At 42.0% G+C, this 17,398-nt stretch overlaps 1 protein-coding gene across 5 annotated transcripts in view; it reads right to left on the bottom strand.

Annotated features, from left to right (window-relative positions):
- PHACTR2 (phosphatase and actin regulator 2) overlaps positions 1 to 17,398 on the bottom strand; it is a 271,743-nt gene that overhangs the window by 246,588 nt on the left and 7,757 nt on the right. The gene's annotated exons all lie outside the window — the stretch shown is intronic.

Here is a 17,398-nt window from a genome sequence, read left to right as displayed (position 1 = left end):
CTTTTTATAAAGACAGAAATTGTGTGGGGCACCTGGGTGGCTCAGTTGGTTAAGTGTTCAACTGTTGATTTTGGCTCAGGTCATGACTCAGGGTTGTGAGATCGAGCCCCACGTTGGTTCTGTGTGGAGCCTGCTTAGGATTCTCTCTCTCCCTCTCCCTCTGCACACTCCCCCCACCAGCTCACTCTCTCGTTCTCTCCCCCTAAAAAAAAGAAAGAAAGCAAAGAAATTCTGCAACATACTTTTTTCCAGGATCTCTCTCCATGAGTGTAGTCATTTAATTACAGGATTGATTTTAATTTTTTTTAAACCTAAACAATTGTATTTTAATAAATAATACTACACAATTTTTACTAAAAAGATTTTTAAATATCAAATTATTTATTTTCTTAAAACAATTCTCATACAAGAACTCTACATCTTGATAATGTTTTCATAACAATCCTCATAATTCCTCACATTTTTTTTTCTTTTACTATTGGAAAATAACTGGCAACATTTGCTATAGGGCAAAGAGAGGGAAGAGAAGGCATTGTCTTTCATGCTCATGAATGAATTATATTCAATCCCTTCCTCCATTGTCTCTTCCTACTTCAGACCCAGGAAGACCACAGGGTGGAAGAAAGGAGAGATGTCAGGACCGAGTTACCACTGGTATACATAGTATCAGAAACTAATAAATAACTCATAAGTCTTCCCCTTCTCCCTCTCCTTCCCTTCTCTTGACATTTCCTCTGTAGGATCCGTGACAATTTCGAAACAGGCCGGTCTCACATTAGATCCAGGGACTCTAGCTATGAATTCATGGCGCTGGATATGTGATTGGAGCTGACCCGCTTGATTAGATGCAAATAAAAAGCAGATGCCTGCAATGAGAATGTTTCCGCTAAGATCCAAAGCTACCCCAAAGAAGTAGAGGACAAGGACACTCGCTCAATTGGAACAATCATCTATATATTATAGTGGGGGAAAGCCTTGATCTCATTCCAGGAAATCTTCACAGACCATTAAAGATTAGGTCATTCCTCATGTGGCCCAGCAAGTCTCCACTCACCCCATATGTGGGAGAAGCCAAAGAGGGGCTGGGAGGGGCTGAAAACTACTCTGACCTGTTTCTCCTGCTAATCATCCCCTTTTCTTTCACTGGGCTTTCTAACAGACCTCCCTTCCTCCCAGGGACAGAGGGAAGGAGAAGCCTAAGCCGCCCCCATGCATTCCAGCTGCTCAATCATCTGAGGGGACTTCCTGCATTAACAAGCTACCTGATCACCTCTCTTGGTCCACAGTTTGCAGCAAGGGCCTGAAATTCTCTTCAAAGTCTGAAAATCCAAACACACCTGTCTACTCAAATGCCCGTTCATAAACAAACAGCATTACCTGATTTTGTAAAAGGACCTCTACCTCTTTCCATCATAAAAAAATCTACCTTGCCACTGCAGAATTCACTTACGTATCCTCTTCTCCTTCTTCTGACCAAGATATTAAGAAAAATTATGAAGGTAAGAATAAGGAAAATAGTGTGCTTCCTGGTCTCTCTACCATGTGTCCTAACAAGTGAAAATGAACATGGAAACATTTAATTTGGTCTTTATAATAGATGTGACACTCATAACTTATTTTTTAAAAACCTAGCACTATTACTGCACGTGTACTTAGAAATATAAGCATTCTAATGCAGATTAGAAGATCATTTATATAGTGAAGGGAAGAAGCTAGGTAAGGGAGATTTGAACATTCTGAAGAAAAAAAGAGTAGATCACTTCTTTCTCTCTATAATACTGTTAAATATAAATAGAGGGAGACCATTTTAAAAAATTTTTATTTCTTTATTTGAGAGAGAGAGAGAGCTTGCGCGCACGAGCAGGGGGAGGGGCCAAGGGAGAAGGAGAAGCTGACTCCCCAATGAGCAGGTAGCTTGAGCAGGGCTCAATCCCACAACCCCGAGATCATGACCTGAGCTAAAGTCAGATAATTAATCAACTGAGCCACCCAGGTGCCCCAAGACCATTATTTATTTATTTTTTAAACATTACCACATTATCACTTCACACCTAAAACAAATAATTCCTTAATATCAAATATCCAGTATTGCTTTTTTGTACAGTTTGTTTGAATAAGAATCCAAATAAAGCCCAGACATTTTTAATTGTACAATGCTTCTCTTAATTCTTTCTATTTCCAATTCATTCCTGATCTGGGGCACAGATGAAGACATAGTGCAGGAGATAACGAAGAAGAGGTGGAGTCTGTACAGTGGATGGACCCAAGGGAGGTCCAAGGGGGAAAGGGTTCATGCTGGTGGGGCTCCTGAAATAGGTGAGGCAGGACAGGACACAAGGGATCACATCCATCCTTCAAGTGCATTTCTGAGGAAGGAATAAGGAAAATGAAAGCAGCCCTGGGAAGGGTGGTCTGGCAGGAATGTGCAGATGGCACTCAAGGCTGGTAGATGGTTCTAGCTTATTCCATGGACCATAGGCCTGAATTTGCCAGGTTCAAGGACATGGCTTAACTTATGTTCCCACTCAAGAGGTGTCACCTTTATGTTTCTTTCAGAATCCAGGCAAAAGAAATGACATGTCTGTGTTTTTAAGATCACAGCATGCCAATGAGCATGGAGGGATGGAGGGGGGTGAGGGGAGGGGCAGGAAGGGGTGGGGTAGGAGTGGAAACTGCCAGGAATTAGTGTGTCCAGGCCTGAGATGAGACCATATGGAAGGAGCAGTTGGTCAAAGTAGAACAGCCAGAGTCTTGAGACGCTGGACTAGGCCACATGGCCAGGTCAGTTCATGGGGCGTCAAGACCCTGTGCAGTGACAGCAATGAGCTCTCTCTCCATTAGGCCACACCTGTTGTAGCCCACCCAGCTTCTGACTCTTCCATACCCTTCTCTTTCTTCCTCTCCCAACCCCCAACCAAAGCACTGGTCCCCACAGATTCCAGAGTATAACTGATTTTCAACCCTAAACTTGGAATCAGAAGACCTGGATCTGAGTTCTGCTTGGTGTTCAGTGGCTGTAGGACCCAAGGCTAGAAACTTCCTCTAACTTCCCTCATCCTTGAAAAGGGGTAAGTAAGAGTCAAACTGGAGGCAAGCAGTTATGAAGATCAAAAATTTTAATAGTGAGTTCTCTGTGATACCACAGTGATGATGATGATGGAGAAAGTAATTAACACACATAGGAGTGTGAAGGACCATAAAGTGGCCTTTATCTTGCAGGTAACATTTATTCTTTAAAAGGAAATATGGTCAAACCAAATGAATCTCTTACTGGTGAACTCTGTGGAGAAATGTCCAGCCAGTTCCTCTGCCCACCCCCCCTTAAGTGAGACTCGGGCTAGTCAGGCCCTTTTTTCTGGCCTCATTTTTATTTCAAAGACAAATGTGGTTTCTAAGAGGAAGGAAGACAGGCAAGTAGCACATCTGCCTTTGTGTCTTTGGACATCATTTCCATTAACTCTTGGCACCCAGGAGCACTGGAGATGCCCAGAATGAAAGTCCATATTTTATGTCTTGAAATAAATAAATTTAAGGACTAAAGTCCAGAATAACCAAGGGTTAGACCATATAGAACCTCATGTCATAAAATTCTGTGTTGAAAAATTCTAATCCACGCTGGAGAATTTGGTAATTAGCTACAGAGGACAGAAACCTCCCTGAGGTCCCTGAATTATGTTCCTTCAACAATTTCTTAAAGATCTTGAGTTTTCACTGTCCCTTCTACTACTAACTCCAATGTGACACTACAAATAGATTAATTACTAAAAGTAAAAAAGCTTTGATTTCTTCCTACTTCCTTCCCTCCTTTCTTCCTTGTGCTCATTCTCTTCTTTCAAGATTTTATTCATTTATTTGAAAGAAAGAGTGAGAGAGCAGGCACGAATGGTGGGGAGGGGCAGAGGGAGAGGGAGAAGCAGTCTCCTGGCTGAGCAGGGAGTCCAGGACCAGGGGATCATGACCTGAGACCAACGCAGACACTTCACCAACTGAGTCACCCAGGCACCCCTAAACATCAGTTTAAATATAAAATGGAGGGCACCTGTGTGTCTCAGTCCATCAAGCATCTTGGGATAGAGGCCCTGGTTGGGAGAGGGAAACCCCTGCTCAGCAGAGCCTACTTCTCCCTCTGCCCCTCTCCCTTTGCCCCTCTCCCTCTGCCCCTAGGCCCTACTCATGCTCATGTTCTCTCTCTCTCACTCGCTCTCAAATAAAATCTTAAAAAAAAAAAAAAAGCCTAAAAAAAAAACCCACAAAATGAAAACAAACAAATGTAAATGTGCCTTAAATTCTTCAGTATTTGTGATTATATTGCATGACAAGAACCCATCCAGAGGTGATAATTAGATTTTATCCACAAATAGAAGTTGGGGGGATGGGAATAGCTGGTCGAGTCAACACTTCAGAAAGACAACAAGGCAACTCACATAATTAGTTAGGGGGAAAAAATTACTCAAACAGGTGGCCAGGGTACTACCTAGTCAAGTAAATTCTGACACTCCCATTTTATTTGCCTCTCCGTGGCCAGAAATTTAGGAACGCAAACTGGAGCAAGAGGAAAAGCAGAAAATAAACCCATAAAGGGCATGTAGAACATCTCTGTTGGTGACCAACAGTAAGAGGCTAGAAGGCACAAGAAAGCCACGCCTCACACCCCTCCTCCCCCGTCCCTTTGTTCTGCACAGGTTCTCACAGATGGTGACAGTCATTGTTCCTGAAGGAATACAGGAATGAGGGCTGGAAGCAGGGAGCTGTAGCCGCTGCGCTGGTGGGAAAGCAGGGAAGGCTTCTGGCTCCAAGGGCTACCTTCCAATCTGCACAGCAACGACAATAGAAACTTGCTCCAGGCAGGGTGGTGCCCCACATTTTAACTGGCCCCCCCCCCCGAGAAGTGATCCCTGGATTCACAGATGCTCACAGTAATCTGACCTGAATGTAAATACATTTTCTTCTGAATCACTGCCCCCGTGATGCCCAGTTATGCAGGCCCCGCACAAAGGCGCAGGCAAGAGCAAAGCAGGAAGCCTCCCTCCCACGCGAGAAGCGCAGATAAGCATCGCAGAAGCCCCAGTGGCTTTTATTGAAAGGGCATTTCAAAGCAAATACGACATATATGGCCTATTTGTAAATCCTGTGTATAAACACGTACCTTCACAAATCAAACCTGCATTGTTCCTGAGCAACCGAAGGCACGAAAGAGCGAAGTGAAAGTGACTAAATAGCAGAAAATGATACTTCCAAGGGTACAACAAAGGCTCATGACCCTGAACACACCAGGAGCTGAGAAAGCGATGCAACAGAAAAAGGGCGGAAGATGTGCGCCCTGGGGGAAACTGCAAATGGCCAGTAATACTCTCCAGGTTCACTAGCGATCAGAAAAATGTAAAAATAAAGACATAATGTATACCTGCTAAACCAGCAGAAGCCAAACACTGCTCATTAATTTCCAGTCCTGGCCTGGGTAAGGGGAAATTGGCCCTCACACTCTGCTGTGAATAAGAATTCATGTAGACTTTTGGGGGGGAAATGTAGCTGTACCTATTAGATCTTAAAAACCGGCAACCTGCAATATGTTGATTATATCTCAATAAAACTGGCAGAGGGGGAATCTAATAACCTTTGAATCTTCTCATGGAAATACTTTCACTTATGCAGAGAGACATATATGTCCAAAGTTCCCTGAACATTGGTTGTAATATCAAAACATTAGGGGAGGGGCTCCTGGGTGGCTCAGTGGGTTAAAGCCTCTGCCTTCAGCTCGGGTCATGATCCCAGGGTCCTGGGATCAAGCTCCCCATCAGGCTCTCAGCTCGGCAGGGAGCCTGCTTCCTCATCTCTCTCTGCCTACTTGTAATCTCTGTCTGTCAAATAAATAAAATCTTTAAAAAAAATTAGGGGAAAAATAGAATATTTGTTGCAGACACTGAAAGATACAAGAAAGGGATATTTGAGTTTGAATCATGCTAAATTCAATCATGTAAACTGCTAGAAAATGCTCTATGTGTTTGAGTAATAATTAAATGTACTTAACTATACAAAGTGATATTTTTTAAAACTTTCATAACGGAAAGAATTTTAAAAAAACCTTATGATTCTGAATAAAGGTGATCTTTTTTTAAAACTACATTTTGAAGAACATCTAAGTGTGGCATATAGTTGGACCACTCTTTATATATTTTTAAGATCTTATTTGTTTATTTGACATACAGAAATCACAAGTAGGCAGAGTGGCTGGCAGTGAGAGAGAGGGGGAAGCAAGCTCCCTGCCAAGCAGAGAGCCCAATGCAGGGATCGATCCCAGGGACCCTGAGATCATGACCTGAGCTGAAGGCAGAGGATTAACCCACTGAGCCACAGGTGCCCCTAAAGGTGATCTTTTTTAAAGCTGCAAAAAATGTAATGTTTATCAACAGGGAAGTACTTACACAAAATATACATATACACTAACATTTTCTGCAAATTTTAAAATGAATAAATTTTTAAATTTTATTTTTTTAAAATTTTATTTTAAATTTTATTCATCTTAAATATGTTTAAAATGAATAAATTCGTGCGTGTATATTGACATGCACGAATGTTCAAGAAATTTTGTGTAGAAAATGTAATTTGCAATTCAATGGCAATTTTAAAGCTGAGCTCTCTTGTAAATAAACTGGGTATTCTTCAAAGTTGAATATGGAATACAGGCATGGGGAAAGGAAATAATGTTGTACTTTATAACCACTGTATTGTAATTTCAATGTCTTAAAACTGTATTTAAAATTGTCACCATAGGGGTGCCTGGGTGGCTCAGTCGGTTAACCGTCCGCCTTCTGCTCAGGTCATGATCCCAGGGTCCTGGGATCAAGCCCCACATGGGACTCCTTGCTCAGCCAGAAGTCTGCTTCTCCTTCTCCCTCTCTCTTTCCCCCTGACTCATAATATCTATCTCTCTCTCTCAAATAAATAAATAAATAAATAAATAAAATCTTAAAAAATAAAATAAAATTGGCACCATAAAAAATGTAGTCTGCAAAAAGTACACACGCATAATCCCAAATTTGTGGAGGAGAAAAAAAAATTATTTCTGTTTCCGGAGAAGTAGCTGAAAGAACACAAGCTCAATGTGAGAGGAACTGTGCTTTTATTATATCTATATCTATATCTATACCTATATCTAGGTATAGATATAGATATAGATACATCTGTATCAGTTGAACTTTTTCATTGTTTATTTATTTAAGTATTCTCTACATCCAGCGTGGCCCTTGAACTCAGGACTCTGAGATCAAGAGTCTCATGCTCTACAGACTGAACCAGCCAGGTGCCCCTGGGTTGAACTTTTATATTACAAAGGTATTATTTTAATGATGGGGAACATCTAAACTGAGTTTGCTGAGGCTGGAAAAGTGGAGAATTGTTGTGCTTTGGTCTTCAACGTCAAGGCAAATTGTTGGAGGTGAGATGACTTTCTGAAGGTTGTCCATTAGCTTAGCCACACCACACAGTGTTAACTTGAGAGGATCCACTAATTTGCTAATTACTGTCCATTAACTAAAGGACATGGGAAAGAAGAGGCAGGCACCATTGTCCCATCATATCTGTGCACTTACTCTTCTGCTGATAACTGTGTGGCTGATAACAGTCCTCTCCCCAACTTCGCTTTCCACCTTTTCATCAAACATGACACACACAGCCCAAGTTCTCCACTGACTGCCCATCTCAGAGAAAAAGTCAGCATTGTCACAATGTTCTTCAGAGGCCCACGGCCTCCTGTCCCCCGTGTGAGTGCACATCCTACCCTACCCTCTTCCCCAGCTTACTCTACCCTTCCGGCCTCTCTTCCACAAAGGAAACACTCCTGCCTCCAGCCTTGGTCTTTGCTCTTCTCTCTGCCTGGAGAGCTACCCCCAAGGCTCTCACCATCACTTCCCTCAGGGCTTTACTCAAATGTTCCCTCTATCCCAATACTCCCTTCTTCCTCCCCAACTTTATTCTCACCATCTAACACTCTTTATGTATTTTGTTTGTCTTCTCTCTTGTCTCTCTCTCTCGAAGGACAGATTCTCTCCCTGACAGTTCCTCTTTGAGCCCACTTCTTGACTAGGCCTCAACCTTGGCCTATAAATATGTGAACAAACAAACACTAACACAGTTTCTAATAGCTCAAGGTCACATCCTAGGAGGACCCCTGCCACCCTCCCAACCCTTAAAGTGTCTGCCTGAGAAAACTCAAGGCTGCAGAAAGAATTTACTATTTGTTCCAAGGACACCTGAAAATAGGGCCCCTGTTTCTCAGCCTCCATGGGATGGTAGGCATCTAACTTCCATGAGCAACAGTTAACAAACCCAGATGGGTTTCCATGTATCAACTCCCACTTCCCAATTCTTGTGATTTTTGACATCCCCGACTCCACTGAACCCCTGCACTCCCCACTCCCTATCTCCCTCATTCTCCCTTTAAACTTCCAGTCACCTCCTTACAGATCAAAAGTTGGATTTAGTTCATCCTGGACTCTTCCCTCTTCTCCCTCTAAGCTTTTGGATGAAATGTCATTGCTCACTTCTCCCCTTGAATACCTGGCAAGTGATGGGGGGCTGAACAGGACCGATCACGCCTGCCTTTCAAAACTGATCTTCAATCTGTTTTTAGACCTGGGAGCACCATCTGCTACATCCTTAGCATCACCCACGGATGTGCACATATACTACACAAGTGGAAGGTGACTGAAAGTTGCTGTGTGGAAAGTACTTGCTTCACAAGAAGACTCGTACTGTTGATGGTGACTTCCTCCTCTCTGCTTCATTTCCACCCGTGGTCCTAGTCCTGAAATGTCCCTTCAACTCCAGCTCCCCCAGTGTCTCTCTGGGTTTCCTCCCCAGAACCTCACTGAAAGCGTTTTGGCTGTGAATCCTCCTAGCTTCCTTCAGACGCAGTCCAATGATGTCTTTTCAGTGTTTATTCTTGAGATTCTCTTAGGGGCTCTGAGAGCTGCTAAGCTCCCTGACCACATGCTCTTACTCTTCTCATTTTTTTTTTTTTTTTTTCCAGCTGTGGCTTCTCACCATTTCTGGGTGACTATAGAGAGTCCCAATATAATCTGTCACTTCCAACCAATGCTCTGTAAGCAACTACTATGGGTGAGGCACTGTGGAGTTTACAAAAGTCCAATACTCAAAGGTTGTGCTCAAAGAGAGGGGAGACAGGGTATATTCATACAAAAAGTTGAAGTTTATCGCACACTGGTTGCTTTAATAGTAATTTGTTGAATGTAGTGGTGATGTAGGAACATTCTTGTAATTGCCAAGGCTATAATAAAGTGTCACGTGACTGGCACAGTAAGTCAAAGTTCTCCATTTAGATCTGTAGCCTTGGTCATGGCTCTATTTCTCACATCTACAGGGTATTTTCCACAAGTAGTCTACCATTAACCACAGTTGACAAAACTAATCTATCTTCTTATCACATACTCAAATCTGCCTATTTTCCAGCATTCTCCTAATTATCAGGGCAGCACCAACACTCTGATGCTTGGGGGGTCCCTCAGATGGAGGTGCACAGCCCGTCTGTCACGGCAACAGGTCCTGAGCTTTCCCTTCTGATTTCGATGGTCACAGCCCAGTCTGGGCATCAGTAACTTCAACTCCTTTTTCCTTCAGCTTCTGCCCCTTCTGCTCTACAAAAGGTACCACTGACCTTGAGGAATGAAGAACGGAAAATTCTCCACAGACATAAAACTTTTCAAAAGTGTATATTCATTTTCACTCTTGTCTTCTCATGTTTTAGGTAGTGTTATCTTAAGAAACAGATTTGAGGGGTGCCTGGGTGGCTCTGTCAGTTAAGTGTCCCACTCCTGGTTTTGGCTCAGGTTATAGTCTCGGGGTTGTGAGATCGAGCTCTGTGTCAGGCTCCACATTCAGCAGGGAGTCTGCTTGAGGTTCTCTTCCTCTCTCTCTCTCCCTCTGCCCCACACTCCTACGAAAATAAAATCAATAAATCTAAAAAAAAAAAAGAAATAAAAAGAGATTTGAGTTTTGAATTTCCACTGAATGTTTTAAACTTTAAAAAAAAAATCCAGGTGAAGGTAGACAAACAAACTTTATAAGTCATAAGATAAATAAATCCTGAGAATGTAATGTCTGATAATCTGGTGACAGCAGTTAACAATACTGTAGTATACCTGAAAATTGCTAAGAGAGTAGATCTTAAAAGTTCTCATCACAAGAAGACAAATTATAATTATGAGTGGTAGTGGATATTAATTAAATTTATTGTGGTATCATTTTGCTATACATATACATTTACCAAATCATTTATGTTGTATAGGTGAAACTAATACAATGTTATATCAATTATATTCTCCCCCCCAAAAATCTACTTCTATTTTTTAAAGTTTGTTTGTTTGTTTGTTTATTTATTTATTTATTTATTTATATGTCATCTCTATACCCAATGTGGGGCTCAAACTCAGAACCCTGAGATCAAGAGTCACATGCTCTTCCAGCTGAGCCAGCCAGGCACCCTTCTACTTCTATCTCTTATTCCTACCATCTACTGACCCTATAGACACAAGACTCTGAAGGGTTTGCAAATAAAAGTCTGAAGAGCCAATTCACATGGGTACTCTTAAAGCAAAATATCCTACCAAAGTGTAAGTCCTAAACACTCCCTCTCTCTAAGTCTTTCAGTGCTTCCAACTACTATAAATAATATATAGTAAGATTTGCCAAAGAGGAAAGCAAGAGTAGACTTTCAAGTGAGATGCAAGTTTCCACGGATGGAATTTGAGGTGCATCATGTTATGAGATATTCACCCTTAAAAGAGTTGACACTATCCAGAGAGGACACTCCTCTCAGTGTGTGCATTGGCCGGCACTATCAGCAAAACAAGAAGCCTGTGTGAAAATGCAGAAACTCAAACCTCTACCCCAAACCCAATAAATTTCAACAAGATTCCCCAGGTGATTCATAAGCATAGTAACATTTGAGAAACGCTACATCCAGTAACATAACTCTGTCACCTAAACTGGACGTGAACTCACATGAGATCAACAGACCATTACACTTGATGTGAGTCGCCCACTGAGGCATTGAGACATCACCCAATGCCCATAGAGAAGCAAATGGGAGATTTGGTGCCTTCTGGGGTAGCTGATTAGAACTTCAGTTTTCCATCCTCTGTGGTGTGCCTTTGTTGCCTGTTGACATATCCAAGGTGATAAGGCTGAAAACCACAGCCCGGGATTAAGGGCTTCCTTGATGGGGCACAGGGACCAGCTGAATCATACGAGACACCCCTTCCCCAGTTCACAGCAATACTTTCGCACAGGTAAGGGCCTGCAAAAATGATCATCAAGGGAAGTCTCAAAGGACTTCAAGTCTTCCATCAAGGGAGAGGGCTCAAAGAGCAACCAGTTAAAGTAGGTGTATATAGAAAAAGCAGGAGTGACAGCCAGGCAGTCGAAGGAGGAAGTGACACAGGAACATGTGCACACAGGTTTTGATGGACAAGGCAGATTTTTCAGCAACCAGAAAGTTCAGAACACCTCTTTCTCCTTCTGCAGCTGCTTATCAGCTGCTGGTGCCTCCGGTGTATTCCTGAGCAAACATTCCCATCTTGCTGTTCCCTGAGGCCATGGACTTCTTTCAGATCCCAGCCCTCTGGGAATTTGTCATCCCCGTGAAAACTATCAATCTGGTCTGGATAAATTGCTTGTGACCTAAGGCCAACTCTAAACCCAAGCTGAGAAATGTTTAATCAAACCAGTCAGAGGAATGCCATCCCATGTCCCCAATAGGCTCCAGAAGCCAGGATTACCATCTGAGAGAATGTAATCCCCTGAGAGTCAGGATTTGAATCAAACTCACTACCACAGGATTGCGTTTTGAAAAGAGGCACAAGCCTGACATCTGTGTAAGACCCATTATTAAGGTTCCCAAAGGAAGGGAAGGTCTAGTGCAAATGACCATGGAGGGCTAAATGGAAATAAAAGGGACCCAACTCTGGAAAACAGTATGGCATTTCCTCAAATAGTTGAAAACAGAGCTACCTAATGACCCAGCAATTGCACAACTAGGTATATATCCAAATTATACAAACATAGTGATTCAAAGGGGCACATGCACCCCAAATGTCCATTGACTGATGAATGGATAAAAAAGATGAGATGTGGGGGTATATCTACAATGGAATATTACACAGCTATCAAAAATTGAAAATCTTGCCACTTGCCACATGCTATGTGGATGGAACTAAAGGGTAGGATACAAAATGAAATAAGTCATTCAGAGAAAGACAAATACCGTATGGTTTCACTCAGATGGGAATTTAAGAAATAGAACAGATCAACATAGGGAAAGGAGAGAAAAATAAAATAAGATGAAAAATTGGGAAGGAGGCAAACCATAAGAGACGCTGAACTCTAGGAAAAACAACTGAGGGTTGTTTGGAGGGGAGGTGGGGGGATGGGCTGACTGTGTGATGGGCACTTGATGGAATGAGCATTGGGTGCTATATGCAAGGGATGAATTACTAAATTCTACCTCTGAAGCTAATAAAAATAAAAAACTAAAAACAAATAAAAGGGGCCAGACAGCCCATGGTAAAGTTTACCCTACAGTGGGTGTGGTGGTTGTTGCAAGAGGGTGGGACATTGGGTATCCCATTACAGAGAGAAGAATGTCTGTCTTCATGACCAAGTCTTCTCCCCCATATTCCTTATTCTGCTTGCTTCCTGGGGCCCACTCCCCAACATGCTCCCATCCTGCACCCCAGCCACCTTTACTGTTCCCCAGGAAAATCCCTCCTCCTCGCTCCCGTCCCCACCAGTCCAAGACACCCCACTGTGCTACTGAAAGCCCACTTCATTAGAGACAAATGTTTCCTGACCCATGTAATTTTGTTACTCTATACCATCTCTTCTCTCTCACCTTAACAAGAATGTGACTTTTCTCAGTGAACACTTAAGCTTCCCCAAAGCTCAGGAATTCCTCACCTTGCTGGTCCTCTGGTCCATGGAGGTAGCGTAACTTTAGAAGTGTTTGCCCATCACCTCTCATCTCTTATCTAAGAACGATCTTCACACCTATGATGATACAAGCCAGCAGCCTCACTTGTCCCGCATAATGGATATAGCTTGTTAGAGAAATGGCTACCTGGCCCTGGCTGGGCGTCTAGACTTGGGATCCAAGGGCACTGAGGAGTCTGTTTTCTCTCTGGAACTGAAGATGTGTGAATTTGGGAACTCTGTGGTAAACATGTTCATAACAGCAGAGAAATCTGGTATGCAAGGATGAATGGAAGCAGAGATGCATGGAAGAGATAGATAGATAGATCCTTAGAAAGGAAAAGTGCAGGAGGAATAGAGAGAGTATCCTTCTTGGCCACAGGTAACTGATCAGTTCCTGAGTCTGGGCCTCATGAGATGCAGCTCTATTTCCTGGTTTGGGGCTGTTCTTGTATAAAAAAAAATTTTTTATACAATTTTTTTGTAAAAACAAAATTTTTTTTAAATAATAATAAGATGTACCTGGCTGGCTCTTGGTCTCAGGTCTCGGGGTCTCAAGGCCCATGTTGAGCATAGAGTTTACTTTTAATTAATTAATTAATCAATTAATTAGTTACTTAATCAATAGGAACCTCTTCTGTTCTGCTCAGACATGGCAATCTACATTACTACTACAAAAATGTCTTTGTTCAAATCCTTATTATCAATTGGTAATCCTCATACCCATCCTAATAGGTACCTCCCCTCATGCCGCCAATGTCACAGTCGCCTTCTTTCCTTTCTTAATCTCAGAGTCACTAATCTGACGATCCAAACCACCCTGCCTACCAACACACATTTCTTTACATGGCTATATATTTTGAGGGTAGGAAGTATTACCCATAAAGTAACACCAATGACTTAGATGTTGAAATGATTGCTATTCCCACCAAAGTAATCATGCTGGTAGGCAATAAATGTAATCCCACAATGGGGTCACTATCCCAGCCATTTCCAGAATGCCTTTTCAAATCTTCCACACTGACATAAAACTATGTCTCTGAAAGAAAGACATGAGTTTTAGAAAGAGCTACAATTGTGCTGTTACCCGGGCAAGTGGCTAAAATGAGGGATCAAACATTTCAGGATCAAAACCTTTTTTTTTTTTTTTAAAGATTTTATTTATTTATTTCACAGAGACAGAGAGCACAAGCAGGGGGAGTGGGAGAGAGAGAGGCAAGCTCCCCACTGAGCAGGGAGCCCACTGCAGGGCTTGATCCCAGGACCCTGAGATCATGACCTGACCAGAAGGCAGCCACTTAAACTTTTGTTAAACACTGTTTAGTTTAGTGCCCCTAAAACTTTTGATAAATACTGTTTTATGCAGTAACATCATACTTGAAATAAGCAGGGGTGCCTGGGTGGCTCAGTTAAGGACCTGCCGTCAGCTCAGGTGAACTCGGGGTCCTGGGATCGAGCCCTGCTTTGGGCTCTCTGGCTCCCTGCTCAGCAGGGGGGCTGGACAGGGTCTGCTTCTTCCTCTCCCTCTGCTTGTACACTCTATCTCTCTATCAAACAAATAAAATCTTTAAAAAAATTATAATTGGGGGCGCCTGGGTGGCTCAGTGGGTTAAGCCGCTGCCTTCGGCTCAGGTCATGATCTCAGGGCCCTGGGATCGAGTCCCGCATGTGGGCTCTCTGCTCAGCAGGGAGTCTGCTTCCTCCTCTCTCTCTACCTGCCTCTCTGTCTACTGGTGCTCTCTCTCTGTCAAAGAAATAAAAAAAAAAATTTTAATTGGTACAAACATATAGTCTTCTAGTATGATGCTTTATTTTTTTTTAAGATTTTATTTATTTATTTGACAGACAGAGATCACAAGGAGGCAGACAGGCAGGCAGAAAGAGGGAAGCAGGCTCCCCGCTGAGCAGAGAGCCCAACGTGGGGCTCGATCCCAGGACCCTGGGTTCATGACCTGAGCCGAAGGCAGAGGCTTTAACCCACTGAGCCACCCAGGTGCCCCTAGTATGATGCTTTAAAACATAACATTTGTTTGAAGACATAAGTTCTGTAACATTTTTTTTTAAACTATCAATTGCATTGTTCATCATCAGCACACATTTCTATCACCTTCATCCAGGCATCGGGAACAGAAACCAGAGATTTACAACGCCCAGTAGGTCAGAAAATAGGGGTAAATGTATGTTTGTTATCAATGTTTAGGCTATTTAATCATTATTTAATAGAAATTAGACCTCAAAAGAAGCCACGGCAACATTCAGGTAGGCTAAAATATACATGAAGACAAAACAAGGTTACCGACCAACACTGATAACATAAATCCTGGCTATAAATTGTTACAGACTTAAACTATGTCAGTTGCTGATCCAAAATTGAAACATCACACCTAAGATATTCTTGCCCTGGTCATAGTAATGAGCTCTGGATACAGATACCATACTTTTCTTTAGGTCACAGTTTTCTTCCTGTTATGAAGGATAAGCAGTAGCTGCTTTTTCTCAAGCCTTCACAGAGACATCAAGAAACTGCAAAGTAAGACATATAAATGTCAAGTCTGAGCCAACAGGTCACAAAGGGAGCTAGATCTCAGAGCCCTTTTTCTAAGGCAGGCTGGTGCAACCTACTTCTCTGTGCAAATTTCAGCTAGTGTGATCAAAGGTAGTGAGTCACCCAGTACGGTATTTTTAAAACACTAACGCTGCTTCAGTGTTGCTGTTTTTTATCCCTGGGCTTCACTGTTAACTGAAACTACACTTGTACTTTGAGACAAGATATGGTTCTTGGGCATGAGTTATACACATGACTCCAAAACTGAGTGGTTTTACTTGAAAACAATGCATTTAAGTAATAATAATTGATGTGTACTTGCCTGAAAATATGGGATCCCAGAATCCTGTCCCCGTTAATCCAAATTTACTATTTATACGAGAAATTGGAAGTGTTGGATAGACTTTAAAATATGCAGATAATTGGCTACTGCCTTAAAATGAACTTTTGAGGGGGCACCTGGGTGGCTCAGTGGGTTAAGCTTCTGCCTTCTGCTCAGGTCATGGTCTCAGGGTCCTGGGATCCAGCCCCACATTGGGCTCCCTGCTCCATGGGGAGCCTGTTTCTTCCTCTCTCTGCCTGCCTCTCTGCCTACTTGTGATCTCTCTCTGTTAAATAAATAAATAAAATCTTTTAAAAAATGAATTTTTGGGAGAAACAGATGTTTATTACAATGATCTCTCATAGTAGTATGTGTATATAATAATATATATACTATATATAATATACAATATACTATTATATTATACCACATATTATATAGTATATATTATATGTGCAATATATAATATATATTATAGTAAGTTATATATTACTATACAATATATACATGAATATATTATTATATATAATATATATTATATATTACTATATATATAATATATAATAGTATGTGTGATAGCATTTCCTCCCTGTCAGTGGGGGTACGTGTGAGTTGTTTTCTTGGAGAGGTGATGGGCACGCACACAGGTAAGCGTGCGGGAGTAAAGAGCGTGAGCCTTGAGACTGGAGAGATTCGAGTATTGTTGGACTACTTCTCTGTTACTGGTAGGACTTGGCTGGGTCACTCCACCTGAGCAGGGTTCCTTATCTAAAAAGTGGATCTACGTCATAGGGTTGCTACAAAGATGAAATAGGATAGTGTGTGTAAATAATGCAGGACAGGATCGGCAGACGGATTCACTTCCTTCTCTGCCCACCTGACTGTCCGCGTGCATCCAACCTGCCTCGCTGCTCCCAGCGAGGCTGCAGAATCCCTGCTTCGTGGATTCCATCATCACCGGCCTTGCCAGACTGATACTCACAACTTCCCTTTCACAAATTTCTTCTGTGGATGTTACAAGGGGAAGTTTCCACAATTATTCCCCCAAGGAAGGGCTAATTATCTCATGAGCAGTTCCTCAAACTCTGGTTAGTTCATTTTTTTTGTTTTTGTTTTTTCATTTTAAAACCTTTGGACATCCGAGCTTCTACCCATTGTTCAATTTTATTTGTTTATTTATTTAGCCTAATTTTCGATGTAGCGATACTTGATGTCCAAAGAACAGCCTTTTGGGGAATTCATGCATTAATTCTGTAAACACCTAGTAAGCGCCTAGCATATACTTGACCCTGTATTAGGCACCCAGGATGCAAAAATAAATAAAACACACTTTCTCTTTTCAGTGACTTTACAGTATGAGGAAGGAGACAAATCAATGCACAATTTTAATATACCATAGTAAGTTTCATAACCGAAGTATGCAAACAGTGCCAGCATTTTTGTGGCTCTTTCAGGTTCGAGTTTTTCCATGTTTCAGCCTTATAAAAATACCATGAGCTAGGTGTTCCTGTCACTGATCCTCTCCAGGTCAGATATTAAGAAGCCAA

This window comes from Lutra lutra, chromosome 6, assembly GCF_902655055.1.
Source record: "Lutra lutra chromosome 6, mLutLut1.2, whole genome shotgun sequence".
NCBI classification, from domain to species: domain Eukaryota; kingdom Metazoa; phylum Chordata; class Mammalia; order Carnivora; family Mustelidae; genus Lutra; species Lutra lutra.
Note: the sequence above shows the minus strand (reverse complement) of the source record. Positions and strands in the feature narration are given on the sequence as shown.